We start from the raw sequence: 23470 nt of genomic DNA, 5'->3' as shown, positions 1-23470 counted from the left end.
TTGAAAATACTGAATTTGGTACACAAAATGGTTTAAAAATGTGCTTATTTGCAATAGATTTTGAAAAATACTTTTGTTTGGAGGTATTATGCTACCCAAAACTAACCTTCTTTACCACATCCTGCAGAGATTAAAACTGATGACAGTATAAATTCCATAGATGTCTTTGGAATCTGAGAAGCAGAATGTTCAGAATGCATGTTTCACATTTAGTCCCTGCAGTGCACACAAGTGCAGATTTTAGAGGATTTTCAGTAAAAACACTTAGAAGCCAGGAGACTAACTTGCTATTAGTGTTATTACTAATAAATATTCATATTATGGAAGCACACACAATTCTCAGGATAGTGATCCTGTTGCATTCACTTTTAAATAATGCATATGTTGTTAGATTTCTATTTATGGTAACTGCATCTTGCAAAATAAAGTAATAATAATAAAAATATTTAATTGCTGCTGCTGCACTTGCATATGGTTCATTGGGTGGCAGAATCACCATCCCTGGAGGTGTTCAAGAAAAGACTGGATGAGGCACTTAGTGACATGGTCTAGTTGACTGGATGGTGCTGGGTGCTAGGTTGGACTGGATGAGCTTGGAGGTCTCTTTCAACCTGGCTGATTCTATGATACAGAAAACTGCAGGGTAGACCTTTCCCCTGGTGTCACTCTATTCACAGCCACATAGTTACTAGAGAGCAAACTGAAGACCAAGGATAAAACTATGATCAGGATGGAGAATCACCTTTGTGAGGTGCAACTACCATAGATGGAATTCTCTTATTATTTTAACATTTGATTCCTCCTGACATTTAGGTACTAGAGGAAAACTTACTCATCTTTTGTCATCTGCACCACTCTGCAATACATCCAAAGATTGTCCTCTGGATTTGCTCTGGGAGCAGGAGGAACGTAGGACTACAAGTTTCTGAGGGAATTTGATTCATCAGATAATAGGTAGTCTCAGGGACACATCCATTGGCCTCACCAACTTTCACCAGCTCGATTCAAGGCTGGTACACCCCTTAAGCTTGATAGTACTATCTGGTTTCTCTTCCTGCTCCTAAGCAAAGCCCTACACTACGAAAAGACACTGACAAGTGCTGTTGTTTCCAGTAAAGACACAGAGACTTAGCACTATGGAGAATTGCCCCAGCAGGCTTCAGGAAGAAAAAGAAAGAATTCCTTAATTAGCACACATGTGAGCACTTTGAGAATTTAATTATGAACCCTCCCAGGCCCCTTCACTGGCTCCACTGGCCATGGCCACTGGGGCAGGAGGCTCAGCCCACTGCCTTCTGTCTGCTGCTGTGGCTGGTGGCTGCTGGAAAGGGAAGGTTTGCTTTTGCAAAACCCATCCGCCAGCAGCTGGAGCTGGGGCTGCTCACACCCTATTGTTGCAGACAGTGAGGAAACCATCCAGTGTCCCAAATAAATTAATGAATTGTTCTTCTCCTCCTCCCAACAGACTCAGTGTTCAAGCCAGAAGCCGTATTCACACTGTTGCTGCCTCTGAGTCACTGTCAGACAGAGGCCGGCGCAGAGCAGGCTGCAGAGTCAGCAGAAGCAGTGTGCTGCAGTGTGTCTGTAGTTCAGTCCAACCAGTTTGAATATAAACTCGTCTTGCCTTGGCCCCTCCATAGGCCCCTCTCTGCACACACCAACACTGCAGTTTCCCGCCATACACCGAGCTTTTTGGAAGGGAGAGCCTGACTTGCATGAAAGAGTTTTTGCCCCTTGGGTTGAAGCTTGTTAGTCAAGCCCCTAAGCAGGCAGATGAACCAAAGCTGAGGTTTTCGGAGAAGCCTGGAGGAGTCAAGCACTCAAACCCCATTAAAATTCAATGGGAGTGGAACACTTGCACTCTCAGGTGCCTTTGAAAATCCCAGCCTCTCTCTTGGGGTTAAATCAAGGAGATGAGGACAGAGCTTTCACCTTGCTCCTGTGTTTTCTAAGGACAAATGAGAGACCACAACTGCAAAGAGAGCTACTGCGAGAACCTTGTGCTCATCACCACAACCAGAGACAGGTTACAATCCCTTAGAGCTCCCTCTGTGATTTCCCCCCACATTCTAGAGTCGTTGCATGGCTGGCATAGGTAAACAGTCACTATCATAAAGCTGTGATACTGTTTAAAGCATAGACACCTTTTCCATTTCTTCTTCAGGCTTCCATTTCACCTCTAGCTGAACAGAAATGGTAATTTTCCACAACAGCCCATTCTACTTTGGTGATTAAAAAAACCCAGTCACTGGCAAAACCTATTAATTCCCCTCTCCCTTTAGTATGGGATTTGAGTTTAATCACCAGATAAGTTCTGGGACATATTAAAGGTCTGTAAAAAAAAGTTTAATATTTCAGTATCCAAAATTCAATTAATGTCATCACACACAACAGGCTGCATAGCTTGCTTCTGCTGCCTGGCTGTACTGAGCACTAAGAACGGTTCTCTGGGCAGAAAGCATTCAATGTTTTTATGGATATTTACTGATATTTACTTAGTATTTTAGGTAAAGGTTTCTGCCTCAAGGTGCAGCTGTATGCTTGACTAAAAAAAAAAGGAGAACTGCAAAACACTCCAACAAAGCAAGTATCATGACTGAAAATGCAGGGAGCATCTAGAAGAACTCACTTAAATTTGTGTTAATTTTGTCTCACTTAAAATTGTGGTAAATCCATCTATGTTCCTTCATTCTTCCATTATTCCAGTGGAAAGAAAATGGATTAGTTTTGCTTGGGTTTCAGTTGGTTGGGCTTTTTTTTGGAGAGGAGAAAAGATCATTCTCATTAAAGCTAGCAAAATATTTTAAACTTTATTTTTCATAACAAGCATATCTAATTTTTTGTAACAGAAAGAACTAAACTGCAAATATTATTTGCATTTCACCATTTTACTCTGAATATTTTCCAAAATAAGTGATTTTCCAAATGTGTTTAATAAATTAAAACAAACCAAAACAACCCACTCATTTTTCCTCAAATCGTGGAGAAAGGTTTATATCATTTACTTAGTTTTGGTAGCAAGAAATAATGTTGTTGAAGTGCCTGATACTCACACACTGTGCATCCTAAGAGTCTTCAGTGTCCATATAAAGCAGCACAAGATTCTGTGACCTAAGAGCAAATCTGATCCTACACCTAATTCCCACTTTCTAAGCTGTAAACAACAGTGACCCTTGAATATTGTTTGTGGTTTTTGGTTTGTTTTTTTTTTCCAGAAGAGATAATCCTGAAAAGAGTGAAGATGAACATACAACCCTTCCCTTCGTGCTAGGAATAGGAACGTTCCTAGAATAGGATGTTTTGAATGAATTGCTCTACCCCAGGATATCACAGCACCACTGTGGGCTGCTGCTCCTCAAGGCTCCTGTTTTCATTGAAAACACAAACTAAAAGTTTTGGAGCTTTCCCCAGAAATTATTAACAGCTACCAAACACAAATTGCAGAGGCACAGTGCTTGCTCAGGTGTTTGTGCCTGCTGCAGGTAAGGAATGGGACTAGGAAAAGAGCTCCTAATATCCCAGACATGTTGCCCCTTACTCGAGTTCAAATTTCCAGGAGTTCCATGCTGAACTATCACTGCTGGATCTGAACCCAAGCCAGTTGCCATTCCAGCTGCTCCTGGGGCAGTGACTGTAGCCACTCAAGCAGCAGTTCCACATTTCCTGTGCACAGCATTTGCAGTAAATCTTCCCATGATGTGAGTGCCATGGCTAACCACCACAACTTGGCTCCTCAGAACCAATAGAGCACAAGGTGTTGAGATCTAAGCCACATGACATATCTGGCCTGCACACTTCAAATTAACAAAGAGATAGGTAAGAGCTACTTGCTACAGTAGCACATGGTCTGGCACTATTTTTCCAGTTGTGACCTCCAGCATCTAGTGCTAATGTGCTATACTACAGGCATCTCTACTCTCTCTGTGCACTAGCTTTCACTGGTATAAACAGAGCTAAATAATAACTTCCTGGATTTGATTGTGGTTGTGAGGATAGAAATCATTATACACACTGAGGGCTACTTGAGTATCTATGTTGAACCAAATGCCAGTAGAGCAATGAAGGTAGAACCCCAGATCAAAGCCCCTCTTTGTGCTGGCTCCCAGCATTACGTCAGTCTGTCAATAGGTAACCTGTGCACCTCAAGAGTATTTCAGGGAGATCCAGGAGGGACTGTGCCTACTTGCACAGGGAATTCAAACAGCTTATTACCAAAGCCATTTTCTTTTTTTATTATTACTTTCTTCAAACAAAGCTAATAAATCACATCACCCAAGATGCACATTATGCAAAGCTTAATTAGATTTGGCACACATCTTGCTAGGAGTAGCACCCATCTGACTTCAGATCAGAGAACTTCGGTTTGATGGGTGGAACCAAATCGCCCACTTTGGAGTTGCTAAATCTACTTTTAAATGCAGTGTGTTTGCATTTTTTCACTCTGGGACCTGGAGGAGGTTAGCTTCGTTTGGCTTTTGGGCAATGGGAGCAGAAGAGAATTCAGAACTAGAAGGATACGCATTTATGAAGAACATAAATCTCATTCTGCAGGCACAGAAGAATCACAGAGTTGGCAGCAGCCATTTCATGGGGTTATATTTCACAGAGCTACTGCAAGTATGTGGAGTTTTCTCCCTGACTACCTACTCTTCTAGGGCATTCTGGGGTATTTTTAGTAAACAGGTATAAAACTAATGCAAAATGATGATTTTGGTAGATTATTCTTCACATTGCTGATACTTCTCTTGATTTTAACACCATAGGAACCAAAGATCTGGTGAAAGATTTCAGCTATTTTTTACAATGCATTTATAGTCCTAACAGCAAGGACCAGTAGGGCATAGGAAAAAGCTGCACAGAAGAGTAACATCTCTGAAGCAGGCCACAGCAGTAGCATCTCAGTTGCCTAACCCTATTCCATGAAAGATAAGCAACTTCTATGAGAGGCAGAGAAGAGGGGAAGGGGCTGATAATCTAAGCAACTTCTATGAGAGGCAGAGAAGAGGGGAAGGGGCTGATAATCTAAGCAACTTCTATGAGAGGCAGAGAAGAGGGGAAGGGGCTGATAATCTGCAAGGGTTTCAGACATACCAGTACAGCTGCACTGGAAGTCCTGCACACAACAAACTGCAGCCTGTGCAAAAATACAGACAACTGGGTGTTTCATGTACTGTGTGGCCAGCTGTACCTCAGCTGGTCATGGTTTACCTACAAAGGAGGAATGGTGTGTCAGTCCATCACTACTGGGACCCACCAGAAAGGGCAATGTTCCCTGTTATACAGGGCAGCTAGTTGGACCAAAAGGGTTTGATACCACTAAGATCCCCACGTGTTGTATGTACTGGTTGAAACAAGGACAGGTCGAAGTCTGCCTCTGTATCCTGTCTGCCAGGTGACAGCTCCTGCACCCTGTGGTTTGTGTTGCCATACCCACCACACCACCACAGCTGCAGTAGTTTAGTGCAGCATTGGCAGCATGGGCCATGGTGAGACATCCTTTGAGCTTCATGCTCATCCAGACACAGGCACAGAATCGATCACAAGGCTTGTTTGCCCAAACACCACCAATTAAGGTGGCAATTTTAAGGCAAATTTTAAACAGCAAGTGTGTGTAGTCACATACAGTCTTCCAGTTACAACTCAAAAAAGAAAAGAAAAACAATAATACTCAGCTAAATATTTAATGCAACAACGACTTGCTCTAGAAAACCCTGGGTCACTGCTAGATGACCAACACATGCACACAGAAGTTTCTCATTCATTCTTTGGAGTGAAAGACACATTTGTGATCTGACTTTTAAAAGGCTGCTGGACACCACTGATGAAGTCTGAGTTTTGTAATCTAAGCACTTGACATTTTTCTATCTCCTAGATGAGCCTCACATTTGCCTTACAAACACAGAAACAGGCAGAAATAATTAAATAAAGAGAGCCCAGTTCATGCTCCACTGCACCATGTATGAGAAGCTGTGGCTGACAATGACATTGAAAACCAGTTGTCAGTCTAATATAATCAAAGAGACAATTGGCTCTGCTGGCAAGAACTGAATTAGTGTTTTCTGTCTGAATCAGTGTCATCTTCTAGGGAGCAGTGAAGCTTATGCAATGATAACAAAACTCCCCAGAAGCTGCATTTGTTACTGAAATATGGTGGTGCTTTGGTGCTGTGTAACCTCATTCTGTAATACAATATACCTCATGGTCATGCTGCTGTTCTCATGTTTCTTGCAATGATACAATTCAATGACCAGATACTAGATCAAACTAGACAACCATAATATTAAAACTTTAAAATCTCTCTTTGAGAGCTAATGCTGTTTATTCTCAAGTGCGTTCCCTGCGCTCTCACACACTACACAAATGCAGAGCAAGAAATCAGGGCACAGAGTCGAGGCCCAGATGCAACTTCAAATGCTTTGGGGAAGACAGAAGGGTGAATGGTGCGGGGCTTCATTTTCTTAATGAGGACAGTGGGTAAAATTCAAGCCAAGGTCAGATATGAAAGGACTCATTGCTGATGCAGATATGTGAAACTAAGAGTCAGTTCTAAAAAAGAAGTGTGTACTGTTGGCATTGTGACAGGATCTGGTATCTCCACTTTTATTTTTGTTTCAATTCATAGCCTGAGCAGCTGTTGAGCACTGGAAAATGATGCATTTTAGGTTTTGTCATTTTCACTGTGGTAGAAGTTTGCACTGCATCTACTGTCTCTTACCTGAAGAGCCGCCCCAGTGGCTCCTCCTGGCAGATGGAAATAGTTTGCAGGCGACTCCTTTTACGTGGTCCAAGAGGGTGGAAGGATATAGAAGCAAAAAGGCTACCTCGGAAAAGCCACTTATTTCTAAAGAAATACTACTTCAGAACAAGGACCTTCAAGGATTTTTACATTTACATATAGTAATAATTCTGCTTGTATAACAACCAACTGACAGTCAGAAACATCTGTTTCCTACTCAGTCCTTTCTTGGTTTCAGCAATATTATTAGCAAATTCAAGTAGTAATCAAAGCAACAAAGCCAGGTCATTCTTATATAAATTTCAACATTAACTATATTTTCTCTTTTTTGCCTCTAACACTTTTCTTTCAAGAGGTATTGGTATAGTGGGAAGATGCCATCACTTTGTTGATATACATCTGTAATTACCAAGTTGATGGTCCTCCTCAGGCCAAGGAGGCACTAGATGATCTGTCACTCAAAGGCAGGGCATCAAAATATACACCCTCCTTTTTTTCTAATGAAATTAAATATTCATTAAAAGTGATATAAATTATTTCCTTGTTCAATTTTTCTGTCCTTGTTCAGACAAAGCTCTCCTTGGACCAGAATGTGGTTACCCAACTAAGGCAGGGTATGACCGCATTTTAAATCTGTTGTGCTGCCACTTCATAAGCCTCTGGTCTTGCTCAGAGAGAACAAAGGGCAAGTCAACTCCTGAAGCTCTTACATGGCTCTGCTACTACAAAAGTCACCTTAAAACAAAGCCAGCAACAACACCAAAAACCCACTGCCAAAAGAGCCAAAGACCACCACTGCTGAAACAGCCACTCAAGCACAGGGTTTTGCAGAAAGAACAACGGGAGACTCACAGGAGCAGGAAGCGTTGGTACATCACATCTGCCAGACCAGAGCTTCTGAGCAGGCCTCGATGGAGCTCCCCACTGAAAGACAAAGCAAATGAGATGGTTTATGCCTTACATCTACTGCTTGTCAAGCCAAAGCCCCAAAGAGGAAATGTTTCACTCAAAAGGTTTTGTAACGATGCGTGTTTTTCACACGTACCGAGTGAATTTTGTAGGTCACTTCAATAACCCTTTTGCTTTACTCAAAGAAGGCAAAGAAGAAAGAAGCCCAACGAGGGCAAGGCAGATGACCACATCCCTTTGGCACACACCTTCCAGCTCCAGCTCTGCCCTCTGAAGGCATGCAGGCTCTCCAGTAGTGCTTATTTATATGTCACATTGCAGTGATGGATGTTACTGTTGCTCTCAAAAACATATGCTCAGAAGTTTATTATGGCACTAAATATGGGCTGGGTAAGAATCTGGATTGTTTAAGTGTCAAACAGTGACAACATGTGTACAATACAACACAGACATCAAGGGAGAACCAGCTCAGCTAATATGTGGTATTCATAGAAGCTCTTAGGAACAAAGACCACCCATAAAGGAAAACCAAAGCTGCCACAAGAATAGGTGGTACTGCTTCCGTCATTGCATATGATGTGCCAGTTGGTTTCCTAATTAGATTTGCAAACTAATGAAACACAATAAAAGAACAGTATGTTACAACTTCTCCTCTGACCAACACTGCTGTAAATTCAGCAGATTTCATGGTAGGTACCATCCAAGTTTGCTTTTCTTGTAGCTGTGATTGGTTTCTCTGTATTTTGTACCTTTTCTCATGACCAATGAGTACTTCTTTAATAAGGATGATGGTCCTAAGCATGACATTCACTGAAGAACAACCAGCATAAATAACTCTAATACTTCTCGGTGTCTTCCTTCAAATAATAGTGTTTTGTTCTTTTTTGTACTGTATTTTGCTAAAACACATGGTAAATTGGCTAGTACAAAAAAGGAACTGTTTACAAAAAAGCAAAACTAATTAAACCCCAAGGAAAGCATTATGAAGTACATCTCCCTAAATGCTTAGAAGCTAAGCAAGTTGGATATAGCAGCACCACATGGGAACTGCTGGAGCTCTATTCTCTAATACAGGGCCTAAGAGTTCAACTAGAGCTAGAGCACTGCTTGACCACACTTCAGAAAGATTAAGCAGAAAAGGAATAAACCAAAAAAATAGCCACACAAAAGACAAAAGAGAAAGAGAGACACAAGGGAAGAATAGGGTAAAGAGGGAAAACAATAGGGGGAAAATGTTATGTGAAACGTAGACTGAAATCTAATACATATTCATCATGTGCACATACCACTGAGTCAGAAAACAATTTCTTCCCTTGCTATATCAAACCCTTAAAATAAAACTTTCCTTTCTTAGCAACAGTTACACACAGAATGACCAAAGAAACAAAAGAAAAAAAGATCTTAATAAGAGAAAACTGCTGTGCCATACTGACTCCTCATCTAAATTAATATTTAAACCTGAAAAAGCAATGTCTGAGAAGTCATTAGACTCAGACTCTTAAGCTATGTAGTGGAAGTCCTAAAAGTCATCTCCACACCTTGACATGCAATCTCCAGGATGAAATGGAGAAAGCTCTTCTAAGAACATGAGTGGTACCTCCTACACCACAAATCCAACAGCAATCCCTACATGCTTACATAAACTAAAAGCTTTATGGAATTGTAGAACAGAAGGGTCTGGAAGGGACTTCTGAAGACCATAAGCAAAGAGATGGAACCTCTACTTTGTTTATAATTGCAAAAGGTTTCATTACTGCTACCAATTCATATTCAGATAGTCTCTTTGTCCAACAAAGCCTAACTTCCCAACATTTTGGAGCATGGCATAAAGTCTCTTCCCCAGGCTTTCTCAAAGGAGGTGGGTTGAGTGACGTGTGGGTGCTGGAAAGAAAGATATATTGGCTCAAAGTTAAATAGCTTTTTGTATGCACAACCTGAGGCATAAACAAGTCAGGATTTGCGTGCTGGACCTTTGCATATACAATCTGTGTGCTCTGGTAAAGCTGTTCATTAGTCCTACTGTTTCATGGGTGTGAAAACACTGGGTCAGCTTCTTTGTGTTTTAAACAGCATAGAAACGAGTGTGAAATACGGAAATCCACAAACGTCTTCCTACAGCCCATGGACTGTCTTAACATACAGTTCTGGTCCTGACTGAGGAATGGACAGAGGAACCTATATGGCCTGTGTCAGGAAGAAAGTCAGGCTAGATGATCCAAATGCCCCAGACAATCCATGGATGGATCACAATGCCCTAGACAAGCAGTACAGCTTGTATCTGGACCAAGCAGAGTTCAGCGACACTGAAGCTATACAGCAATGCTTTAAGAGCAAGGAGCGGTAACGTTATAAGGGGTCTTGATGTGTTGCTTAGGTTTTAATTCATTTCTATCTCTTTTTCAAAGAGTCCTTAAAGCAGAGGACCCCAGCTAGCAGGCCTCTTGGAAGAATAGCATTTTCAGAAGTGACTTGAAAGAAGAGGGTGGGGGAAAATCTGATTTAATAAATGATATATAGGGGTATAATTATATGGTTTTAAACACAGTTCCAGTTCACTTGTCTCAGCAAGAAATGCTGGTGTGAGAGAGAAATCATTTATATTGCTTACTATGGTTTTTCAATCTTGGCAAGCACTTTTTCCATTCTAAGATGTGGGAACACCCACATCAGTAATTATGTACTTCAGAAAAAAATACAAGATAACTTGTATTCTGGATGGGGGCTTTCCCCCATTTCTCAGTGAACTCCTAGTGCAGTGAAGGGGAAGACTTCTACTCTGCTCTCTTCATAAGTGTAAAATATGACTGAAAATCTGAAGTTGTCCCTAGGTACTGGAAATGTAGATCATTATCCAAAACCTTTATCATACGTTACACCTCTGTGACACTATGAAGAATTTTGGCTCTGGACACATTTTGACTGTGAAGAGGAAAGAGAGTCCATGTCACTGAGCACAAATCGGCAGAGTCAGCAGCGAGATTTTACACATCTGTAAGCAGAGGTTATTTGGTAGGGCACATTCGTGTATGCATACCAGTGAAACCTGGTGTTAAAGTATGGAAGCCAGTCTTTCTGAGCCCGAACAACTGACTGAGATTTTCATAGAAGAGGGAGTTACAGCTAAAGGAGACAGAGCTGCAAACTCTCACGGCTCCCACTGGTGCCTGTGGGAAGAGGCTGCTCACGTGCTCCAGCCACAGCCTGAACCACTTGTGAAGCGCACGAGTCTCCCAAACCACAGCCTGGCTCTCTTCAAAATACATCATTAAGAAATAAGCTGGAAAGCTCATCCAGCTGGAACCAGGTAATGTCCACTGAAAATGTCCTGAAAGAGTCCCAGGTTGTTCACACAATGCTTAGCTCCATTAATTTTCTCATTTTCACAGTGGCTGAAGGAGACCAGGAACAGGCAGGCTTTCATTTTGCAGGTCTGTATGCCTAAACTCCATGGCACAGAAATTTTATTACACATAACATTTACTTCCATAATGCTACCTAATGCATTCATATTTGCAGGACAAGCCTGTGGGACAGTCAGAATCTTTTACCTGACCTTATACATGACAGAATGCATGTTTGCTTCCTATGTGCATGTTTTCCCCAGTATGCATCTAAATACAAAGGCACAATCACTCCTGGGTTTATTTTGGTTTGTTGTGATTTTTTTTTCCATTTGTGGTTGCACAGCTCTCAAATCTTAATAAAGATTTAATTACATAATGTTTTAAAAGAGAATTGAGTTAGCTTTCTTTATGCTTTCTTAAACATTCTTTTTATTAAAGCAGATGCATTTCATTAAAAAAAGCAATGATAAATAATGGTCCATGGGCAAAAAAAGATAATCTGTCCTTTTGTCAATTTTGCACTTAAAGAGCTATGAAACCTGGAGACATCACAATAGTTGGGCAAAACACAGGAGGGAAATTCGTGTTTTTATGACCTCGTTATCACCAACTTGCTACTCAGCACTGAATTTCCAAATCTGACCTCCATGCTATTTTAAAACCATATTTTTTTCAGACAGAAATAAAATAACTCCTGAGTTTGCTTTTCTTGTCAGCATAAGCATACATGTGCTAGGACCCATGCTTTTGAAATCCCAGCTTTCCAGAGCTCGCTTCAAAGCTACAGCAGAGACTCCCACCACCTCCTGGGAGGGCTTGGCTGAATGAGGACTAAAGGCAAAGCTGGTAAGAAGAGAGTCTGTCCAAGATGAGTGACCCTTGAAAAGGATGGAAGTAAAGAAAAGGATCTGCAAGTTTAAAGAAAAAAAATAAAACCAACCCACCAACCCCCAAACCAACTTTATATCAACTTGTAGGCTTTTTAAATTTCAAAAGAAATGGAGCCATACAAATCCTTATCCATATCTAACATCGGTATAAGTTCTTTTGCCAGCTTTCTATAAGCCATCATCTTTAACTGGAGCTGAACTACTATGTCAGATGGTTGAAAGCATTGCATGTTTCACAATGATTTTGCATTTGTTTAAAAAGTATTGGGCACAAGAAGCACAGGAAGAAAAAAAAGGCAGCTTTCTAGTTTGCATGCCAGCTTTTTTACTATCTTAAATGACATAGCCAATTTCAAAATTAGATTATTATAATGCTATATTCTTAACTAGCTCTTAAAAAAAACCCCAATAAACCAAAACAAAGCACGCTCCTTCCTTGCTGCCCCCCCAAGAAAACCCACATGCACACAGAAAAAGCTGTCAAGCTCAGTCTTGTCCAAAGCAGATCTGCCAATGTTCTGACAATGTTTGCACTTGCTTGTCAAAATGGTCACTTTGGCTGAGCATCATTTACACTTTGGCTTACAAATTAGTTATGGAAATTACCTATAAATTTAACATGAAAAAAATCTACTTGCCTTTATATATAAAAGTGTACACTTATTATATATATATATATGGATTACAAATAGTGGCATTAGAGTACCAACATTTCCTGGATGGAGAAAAATACTATAGATGGGCTATACAGAAGAGGCTTTAGCAACTGTGCTGCTCTTTGAAACTGCTTTGAAAGTAATTTTCAGCAAGAAGTAGGACCTATAGGATTTGTATCACCTGCTCTACTGATCCATGTAGTCCATTTATGAGATCAGTGTTGGTTATGCAACATGATGCACAATTCTGTTAATGTACAGGGGCTGCCTTTGCTGTTTATGTGAAAGTCTTTAATTGTTCAGCAGATTCTAAAGATAACCATGTTGTTATTAAAAATCTTTGTCCTGGATGTCTTCCCTTCATTTATAGAATGAGTTCAGTTGAATATGCACACAAAGTAGGACCAGTTACAACAGAAAGTGAAGAAAACTTTCAAGAGAAGAGAGTAACCTGAATGTGGGATTATTCTGAAGTAGAGGTGTACATCACAATGCGAGCTTGTGCAGGAGGGAATTTTAAAGCTTTAGCTTTTTGAGCTCTCACTGTGCATTTGTATATGGAATTTATAAATATTAAGTTGTTGCAAGAAAAAAAATTACTGGAGATGAGCTCTGATTGATAATTTAAGGAAGTTTTTAAGGTCAGCTTGAATGTGACTCTGAGCAACCTGATCTAGCGTGAGGTGTCCTTGCCCATGGCAGAGGTATTGGAACTGGCTGATCTTTGAGATCCCTTCCAATCCTGACAATTCTGTGAATATCCTGGGTCATTCACCCAGAAGCACCTCACAAAATTTGGAACAATGACAATATTCTATATTTAGGATGTGTACATCCCTATTAATGTCTTTTTTCCTTTTATCTCTTCTATCCTCTGCAATATCTTAGCTATTAAGATAAAAACAGTGATGATTGTTCTAACACGCCAAGGAAGAGCCCTCTTGAACACCCATTCTGAATCGCTGTAACTTATTCTTTTACTTCTCTCATGACTTTTCTAATCAAAGCTTGCTGGTTAACAAATGCTAATAAAGACTGTTCATGAAAATGGGCAGGGGCTGACCCCTTGTGAAATGCATGCACAAAAGCTTTACTATATTTAGTCATCACTACAGTTGGGCACAGAGTTATTACCTGCTTCACAGGACCTGCCAACATTCTGCTAATTACTAATGGAGTTGGAGATCCCAGAATCAACATGAACAGGCAATGCCCAGAGCATTAATGTAGTGCTTCACAGCATCGTTGACTATCACAATCATCTTAGGTGCATCAACCTGTTCTTCTCTGCTTAAGAAATTCCTGAATTATCATGACCCTAAAGGATGGAGAGACATCAAGTGTGTGAGCTTGCTTGGACAGTTAGTAGTTGGCATCAGAAATACTCACAAAGAACAAAAAGCTGTTGCTGCAGCTCCTTCAGTGAGGGCTGAAAAAATTAAACAGGATACAAATGGAAAGACACTGTTATAGCATCAAATGCCACTAATTTTTTGGCTCTGAATATCAAAACTCTCAGTTAATTTCAAGTGGCAATTACATATAAGTGGCAGAAAAAATACCACAAGCTTTTTACTTCTATTAAGGGTTCACTGTAATTCTGTTTTCACACAGGAATCACAAAGAGCTAAATGAAGGTGTGCATATCCTACTTCTCAAAGCACTACTTAAATATAATTTTTAACCCACAAACAAAGAAATTCAAGACTGGGGGAATAGAATGGTTTGCCCAGAAGTGTTCAAAATGGTGAGACCTTCTTCTACAGGTGTCAATATGTGGACATAGCTGCTGATCAGCCCACGAAGGATAAGAATGGGAAAGTTGAGCCACAGCTCATGTTTCATGATGCTGATGTAGATGCAAAAAAAGAAAAATATCAACTTCCATTTCTCGTTCATATGATATGTTGTATGCCCTGATAGTTTTACCTGTGCATAAATCTATGCAGTAAAGAAAATAGAAACCGGAGCCAAAGAGCACATCCTAGAAACACCTAACACGCTGTCAGCCCACATAACCATGCTGCTTGAAGGAAGGCAAAACTCCAGAGGGTCTAATAACCGCCACATGGATTGCAGCTAGGTTCGAGTCGCTACTTAATTGCATGATAAGGGATCAATGCTGTACATGTGCAAAGCAAATTTAGCTTTATACTGTCCTGTTTTCCAATATGCAGTCCTACAGAAAAAGAAAAATCCCTCAAGAATTTGCAGAGAGCTGGAAACAGAGTGAGATAGCTCAAGTAATCCACACTTACATTTATTATTAGAACTGAGAGAAAGCTGTAAATAGGCCTGTGAATATTCTGTTTCACTTTATTATGTTCCTTTCTGACCTGGATCCTGAAATGAGTTCCTACAGTTCTATCTCTGTGCAAATACCAGAGCAAAAGTCTATGAGGCAGTGAAAAGTTTGCTATGTTGTTTGATCTGGGCATGAAGAGAGCCCAGGTTTTTGAGATTCTGCACTGAAGTGAATTTTGCCTAGAAATAAGGAATTTTAAAAGTGCTTAAAGTATTAAAAGACTGACTTATGAACTCATATACATTTTTAGTGTTTGCACCAACCCTTTCCCCAGTCCATTTTTCCAGTTAGGAAGAAGAAGTACATCATGTGACTTAGATACCCATTACAAAGAGCTTAAACTTCAAACATTGGAAACCCACAATGAACTGCTGGCAGCGGATCTGCAGAGAAGAACGAATCAGGAAATCAGTTCAAATAATGAATACATTGAGAAGATCATAATAAAGCCATCTGTGATTCATACACAGAAAACAGACACCATTCAGTCACTATCATCCGGTGAACAAATCATTGAATTCCTCCTTATCTGAGTATGTTTCTCTAATAAAGCTGCATCTTATAGTGACGTTCTAATGTAACATTTTCTGGCAGCAAGGAAGAAGGAGAACCTATGTGAAACACGCCAAGAGTCATCTTTCTGAAGCTCAGATTTAGTATAAGTGCCTCTTGACCATTTACTGATGGAAAGCAACCCATGGTATAATTTAGGTTACAGATGCATCCCACCAAGCAGCCCAGCAATCTACGCAGGATACTCTTACGACTAACAGGAGACTCGGATCTCTGTCAAATACAGATTTTCTCCTGAGGGGAAAACCTAGCCACAGAGAGAGTTTTGCATTTGGCTTCAACAAACCCATATTCTAGTTTGTCTTGTTGGCAGTCAAGGGACAGGAGGTAAGAGCACGTTTTCCCTGTAGGTACTCCTTTGTATTCTTCAACCACTTTCATCCACTCCCGTGTGCTTCAAAATCTTTAGCCAGACAGCTAGTTTGCATATGTGTTTTGAGATAATAATTAAACACGTACAAACAAAGAAAAACCTTGAAGCAAAAGAGAAAACACAAAGACATTAAGGAGCAAGTCTTCAGAAGTCTTGGGTAAGCCAGTCAATTGGGTTTTCCCCGCAGATTCCCCTACTGCCTTGACTTCCCCAATCCACACACTCCGCTAATTCCAGCAGTGAATCTATATATTCACAATCAAGCGAAATAACTTATAGGCATTAACCACAAAGCTACATGAGCATAGCTGCACACAAGCACATGCTTGTTTGCAAAAGGCAATTGGATCCACCTTGAGAAATGTGTAAGATGCAATCCGTTAATCTTCTGCCTGCTTGAATTGTTCTGTCCACAACGATGCAAGAGTTTAAAAAAAAAAATAGTAAAATACTCTCAAAAATTTAAAACAAAAAAATAAAGCCCAAAGCAAAACAGAAAACACACCAAAAAAGGCATTTAAAGTATTGCATCAATAAAAGAAATCTCAAAACTCTCTGTGACTTCTGGCATAGAGATTATAGTAGTGGAAAAGTCTAAAAAAAACAAGCTTATTTCAGTCAAAATTTGAAGCTGCAGCAGTGAAATGAGAATCTTAGATGATTACTTTAGGTGCTTGCTCTCTCGAGCTCCACAGTTCAGTGTGATAAAGCATCGTGCTTACTCTGATATCATCTTTCTCAGTCAAGAAGGCTGCCCAGCCAGAAAATTCCAAACTGCATCCTCCACATCACATCACAACTAAGAAAATGCTTTTACTCTTTGCCATGAAAGCACAAGGTTTCCTCAGGTCTACCTAGAGAATGGATTATTTAGGGTTCAAATAATAACCGACAAGTGATAATGGCTTATCTCATTAATTTTGCTCTTGGGAATACTGCAGGAGGTGATCAACTTCTCCCATTTTTTATGTTTGTTTCCTATCAAAGATTTTTTTTTTCTTTCACAATGAAATGCAGATAAGAAGTTCACCTCAACAAGATAGAGAGTGAGATGGGTGCAATTAACTCTATGGGGTAATTTGTTTTCTACAAGACCCATGACTTCAATAACATAACATCTAAAGTGCTTGAGGTATCAAAAAACTGGAAAGAAAACCAATAAGATGAAATGTCAGCAGATGGATTAACATCATCAGGAATGTGCCAGATTCTCAAGGCTATATTAAGCAACTTTTTTTTTTCTTTCTATCCAAAGCAAATTCTATGATAATTTTAACAACTTTATCATAGAACAAGATTTCCTTTTTAGCATTAATTTCCTATTTTCCTGCTGTTCCTTGTTACTGCTCCTGCAGGCAAGGGGGCTCTCATCAAACTGCTGCCAGTGCTGTGGTGTCTCAGCAGGGTTATGGATTCCTCACCTTAAAGGCTTAAGTGCAAAGTTCCCTATCATTACAAATACCCAAAGTGTGACACAATCATTCTTCCAATTTGATGCCTTCTCGAATTTGCAATATATGTTTGTTTGTTTAATTTGCACAATTTTTCTTCCCCAAAAGTGTGGTTCCCTTCTAGCTGATTTGCCATGCTTGTCAGCCATCACCTATGTGCTAGCTGTCTAAGGGTTTGAATACAACACACCCTCAGGGGAAGACTATATATAAAATATGTGAGACTCAATAGACAGTTGATTTAATATGACCTTATCAGCTTATGGCACAGTGTCTCCTACTATTCTTCTCTGACAAAATTGAGGTGCTTTTGGCAGAAGGCAATAGATACACACCATATCATATTTAGTTCCATTCCCAGAAATTTAACACGACTGATGCAGCCTTTCCTGTCATTTTTCCTCTTAAAACAGGATTTTCAAGAACATTGAAAAAAATGGCACACCACTGCCCAAATGCCTATCTTTACTGTCAGGAAAACAAAGGCTCCATGGGGCACCTTGTTTACCTAGGAACTCTTTTATTTGTTTTGGAGAGTTTTATTTTCCAATGACCCCTGATAAGACCAACACAAGGCAGTAGAAAGAACAGAATTTCCTACGCATGGGAGGACTCAGCCAATTGAACTGATGATGGAAGCTGCAATGATGCATAATAAAAATGCACAAGAGAAACAATTTGTAAAGTTTTTTTACAGAGGCTATCTGGCCAGCTGCTGTCACTTTGCAGATGCAGTATTTTCAAACATAGCAACAGAGTAGATACACAACCTGTTACCTTTCATCTCTCCACTTTATCTCATCTGAGGCAAAAGACAGCTGGAAAATGCAGCCCTGACACAGCCGCCCTGCTTGTTTCTGGCACCAGCCCAGCCATTGGTGACCTACAGTCTTCTCCCTCCCTGTGCCTTCACAGTATGGATGTGGTTGTAACACTTCCATTTGCAATAGGCACAAACCCAGATTGGTAAGTGAATCAAAATGTGTGCTGTTGCTCCCTGTGGCCACCTTCACCAACATGGTCTGGATTTTCAATTAATTCCCATTAAAGCAATCAGCTCCCTTTAGAAACCACTTTTGTGTAAGTTTGTTCTAATTAGCACCGAATAACGAAAGTATAACAGCAGCACCTCTTCTACCAACCTTTTTAACAAGCTGTTGGAGAAGGAACTGTGTGAATTACTGTTGAGTTTAATATGCTACTTTGCCTTTCTTTTTTCCTTTTTTTTTTTCTCCCCATTGAGTTGCTTTTAATAGTTCTGGGTGACCAAAGTAACGAGTTTTGAGGTCAACTGAATACACACAAACTCCTGCACTTCCTTGATGCAAAGAGTTCAATCTCAGTGAAAAATAAGCCCACGAACAAGTGTCCTCAAGTGACTCAGGGATGTGTCATCTGATGCATTTATTGCTCAGGGTCCCTGCCAAAGCTCTTCAATATATAATTATCTCAGCTGTGCAACAGCTCTTATTTCTATGCATTTAAAATCTTCAGATTTCTTGCCATAATTCTAATTGAAAACTTTTCCAACAATAAAATTATGGTATGTTGTTAGATGCCACAGATATTTTCCCTTTACTAGAGATCCTGATTATGGAAATGGCAACTTACAGATGAAAAGTATCTATCCAAGAACTTTGTGGATGTGTGATCTCATCCTTCTATGTTCCTGCAAGACCTGAAACCTCCTCTAGACTCTAGCAGAAGCAGAGAGCACTTGAAGTGCTGAAAGAGGTATTTACAATTAATCTTTCATTTAACTAAAGAGATGTTAAAACACAAAATAGTTAATTAATTCTTGATATAAATGGCATTGATTCTGACTGAGGGAAACCCCTGATTCTGAAATCATTGGAGACTAGGGAAGTACCACTATGTGTTTGCCCCATTTGTGTAATCTTTCATGCACATGTTTGCCGAATGAGAGTTGTGAGTCATTTGTCGCCTCGCAAAGGTGCCTCACCCTACTGCCACACAACGGTGACCTCTCTTTCCATTAAGAGCAACAGGACACGTCCAACCTCATTCAAACACCTTCAGATAACTATGAAAGCACACTGCAGATGTTTCCTCAGATTGGGCCAAATCTTCAGATGTTAGGAAGAGGAGTAATTCCCTGGAAGTTGTAGGAGTTCTTTCGATTTCTGCCACCTGAGAATTCTGCTTACCGTTCAAACCCGACTCACCTACCCACTGCAAACATTTACATAGAAAACAGGTTTAGGGAAGGATTGACAGCATCATTCCTGATATTCTATTTGTGGGCTGGACAGTGATTTATCTTGTCTCTGATCAAACCTACAAGCTATGAACAAAGTTTCACAACTGCAGGAGGCTTTGTGTTGCAACTTGCAACAAAAAAATGTGGCATCGTACATTATGGCTTAAGTCTTCAACGCATACAGATCTGTTCTCATAGGCTAACACAACTTCTGTTATAGGAATTTTTGTTGTTGTTGTTGTTGAATTGAAGAGATGTAGCTCTTAGTCTTTGAAGTTTAAGACTAGTTGTAAATTCCTTGAAGTCAGCCCTATTTCCTTTTATATTAGCATGTTAACAAGCTTTGGAAGACTGACAGACCTTACAGGAAGACACAGCTGGGTGCTCCTCTAGTCTGGGCTTAATGAAAACCAGAACATGGAGGCTGTACTCTGTGGCTTGTCTGCTGTTTACAGACTCGGCAGGAAGAATCCACTGCCTCAGTGATGAAGGCATAATGTCCTCATCAAATACTGATACTTTCTGTACTACCAAGGAAAACAGTTGGGATTAATTAAGAAAGGAAATGCCACAATATTTTAAATTACTTCTGTAGTTTAAACCTTTGTACCAGATGAAGCCCAACAATAAATAAATTTAAAAAAAAGCAACCCACCCTGTAAAATACTGTGAAAGATGGGATTTTGCAAACAGGGACTGATTAAAGACCGTGAATGTGATCCAGATTTGGGCCAAGAAAGAAAGATTACCTTTCAACTCCTCCAGTGTGGAAAGCTCCATGTTACTGTGGGATAAGTGAAAACGTGAAGAATCAAGAAGAACAAAATATTCAGCCCCTAAAAGTGTGTCAGTAACAAAGTGGAAAGGAATCCCAAAAATATACTGGGAATCAGTGTTTATCAGGGTGGCTGATTTCAAAGGATGCTCAAGAGATGCTATCTCATGGATGTCTTCATAGAACACAACACAAAGAGAAGAGTTTGTGCCCCCTCTCCAGAGAACTAAGCCCTCAAAAAAAGGAGGGCAGGCAAAAGCAACTTCAACTAAGATTTTCACCCTCTAGTCTCAGGCAGCTCAAGCACCAGCAGTCATCCATTATACTTCTTTGCACTGAGGAAACCCTTTAGAGCCTTTGCACTGTCTCATATCCACTTAAGCTCGTATCCACATAAACACTTAAGCACACCTGCATCACGGCTCAGTGTCCCTATTTAACACTCCCATGAATATAACACAGGCCTGGAGGCAGTTTTATGACCAACTTCTGCAGTACTGGAGTTGGAAGGACCATTGCCTTCCTGCAAGCCCTTTCTAGCTCTTTTATACTTCATGAGCTGAGAAGATCATTCTTTCCATTTCTTCTGGTCTAAGTCCTGATGCTTAGAAAAAAAACAACCAAACAAACATTTTAGAGAGCTCCAATGCTGCTTTCCAGAGTTCTGATTTCTCTGGAGAACACCTAGGAATATTGTCTCAACCTTGAATCTTAACAGTAGATTTTTACTATGGCATCTATTTACATATACTTCTTTGATTTAGTGAAATATGTGCTCCACCACACTTGTAGTACATGTCTAATTTCCACATGTATACAAGACAAATATGCATATAAATCAAGTATCTGCAGGCACCACTGGACAATTCTAGTAGGTGTTACAGACAGTTTCTATGACAGCTGCATTTGCCCCACCTATTTACAGTGCTTATAGAAGTCTATAGTCAAGTGCTTAGGAGGGAAAGAACATTCACAGGTTGAACTAAAACTACTTTTGCATTACCATTTTACATCCTTTCTAACAAAAAGTGGTTATCAAAGGCCAAGACAAAACTAGTTTCTTGGAGTGTAGTTTCCAAGTCATTCAGGCAGTTTTGCTTTTGCTGTTATTACAGCAACATCATTAAAAATCTTGAACGTTGATACCAAAGATAACCTTTAAATACTGCCCAAGCTCAACAACCATATGTTGCATCTTCATGAATCTGGAAGCCAGATTTCCATTTGCACCTGCTTATGCAACCAAAATATCCAGTCAGAAACATAAATAATGCAAAGCCTGAACCTTATTTAAGCCATATTGTTAAATGTTGAAAGTGTAAGTTCAGAATCTGCTTTGATGAACACACAAATCATCACTTGTGCAATGAGGACAGTTCTTGTGATCCACAGCAGAAAGTAAGGAGGAGCTTGGGGAGTCCATGCAAGAACTTGCTTTTGTAATTTTGTGGTTTATGGACAGTAAGTTTGTGTAGGAGCTTGATGGAACCCAGAGCCAGATGTATTATTGTTCCAGATTTTCTCAAAACTTAATGATATTTGGTGGCTGAGTTGGAGTTTTTTTTTTGTTTGGAGGGTTGGAGGGTTTTTTTTGTATTTTGTTCTTGTGGAGTTTTGTTTGGGTTTTTTTTTGGTCTAGATCTGTTACATACTGTATAAGATCAATGAGCAGCCATCATTAACAGGCAAAAAAACCCAGCAAACTCAGTATGGGACAGAGATGGCAAGATACTGCAGATCAAAACCATAAGCTCTTACTTGAAGCTGCAAGATCAGAGTAATTTACTGAGTGCACAAAAACTGGTGAATCCAGCAGAAACAATAATGCTTTTCACTGCCAAGGGGATTTAAAGTGGTGATCTCCAAATGCAAATATAAGACATTTAGAAAATCTGCCTCCTGTTTCATTATAGACCATAAAGCCTTTGTGTAACTGCAATTGCCTCAACTTTGCTGGACTAACTCAGTGTGGTTTCTGAATAGGCTTTTTATGAGGCAGAGCATGTCAGTTAAAGAAAAAGCAAAAGGAAAAAAAAAAAGAAAAACACAACCAAATAATCTAGGATCAGGACAGAAGCCAAAACTTTCAGGTTTATAAATTTAAAAAACCCTGCTTTTTATGTGCTTCATTGCACTGTTTGTTCTCATGGATCAGTTGGTGATGATAATGCTTATATTAAAGGTCTTTCTCTGACTTTATTAGAGTGTCCTGTACCCTTCACGGCGCTGGTGTAGCCAGGCTCTCAAAGTTCATACAATGCTTCATCAGTGCCTATGCATTTGGAATAGCAGAGTTCCATCTCACCTGAAATGTTAAATGTTGCAATGGATCTTTTTTTATCCTTCCACAACTTTATTTCCCAATTACAATTTCAAGTCAATATTATTTTTTTTTCAATTTCATCAAGCAGACTTCATTACTGCAATTACATTCCCACTTCTGTTCTTATCCTAACATTTCATCCTAAATGTGTGCTTCTGACACTGAGAATTCACAAAGTAGGAATTGCTCTATAAATAACAAAGTTTTGACTAATATGGATTGAATGTGCTCCTCTCACAATCTCCATATAACCTCCAAAACATCAAGCCCCTGAGTGATTTTGTTGATTATGTACAGCATCCTGACAAGCAAACTCACAATTTAGCCTCAAGACATTTGCAATTAATTAATCGCAACAGAAATTATCAAAACTCATTCACCAGGCATTGCACAGCCAGCAGCAAGCAAGAAGAGACTTTTTAACCATGGAGGAGGAGAACTCTTCAAGCAGAAGTAAAGCCTGCTGCAGAAAACAAAATGTAAATCTTAGAACAAAGAAAGCTTCCTGTTAAGGCATGGATGCACAGTGAGTTGCCCAAGGGTTGCATGAGGTCCTCCAAGACCTACTTTGATGCCCATCATGTTTCCCTTAAGGCTTTGTGAGTTGTGTCTAACCTCTGACATGGGTAACAGCAACATCACAACTTACCACAATAACATCACAAGCAGAAGATGCCTCAAAATACTGGAGAGATATCCCAGGTGTTAGGTGTGGTTTTATTCTTAAATGAGCAAGAATTGGATATTGTTCTGGCATGAAAAATGGTTAGAAATGGTAATGCATTTCAGGAGTTTTCCTGAAATCTTAATTTGGAGATACCTTTTCAAAATGACTCAAACTTTATTAATGCACAGAAGCTTACATGCTCTCTCCAACTCAGCTCTAGTGTAGCTCCAGCCATTTTTCCTGTGAG

The 23470-nt window shown here is 39.9% G+C and overlaps 1 long non-coding RNA gene across 6 annotated transcripts in view; it reads right to left on the bottom strand.

Moving 5' to 3' along the window:
* LOC135188577 (uncharacterized) overlaps window positions 1-23470 on the bottom strand; it is a 228745-nt gene that overhangs the window by 133435 nt on the left and 71840 nt on the right. For all 6 annotated transcript variants that reach the window (XR_010307746.1, XR_010307747.1, XR_010307744.1 and 3 more), the window contains exon 2: window positions 7589-7660. This is a non-coding gene — a long non-coding RNA (uncharacterized LOC135188577). The remainder of the gene's footprint in view (window positions 1-7588; window positions 7661-23470) is intronic.

The sequence above is a fragment of the Pogoniulus pusillus genome, chromosome 29, assembly GCF_015220805.1.
Source record: "Pogoniulus pusillus isolate bPogPus1 chromosome 29, bPogPus1.pri, whole genome shotgun sequence".
In the NCBI taxonomy this organism is placed as follows: Eukaryota; Metazoa; Chordata; class Aves; order Piciformes; family Lybiidae; genus Pogoniulus; species Pogoniulus pusillus.
This window is presented reverse-complemented; position numbering and strand designations above follow the sequence as displayed.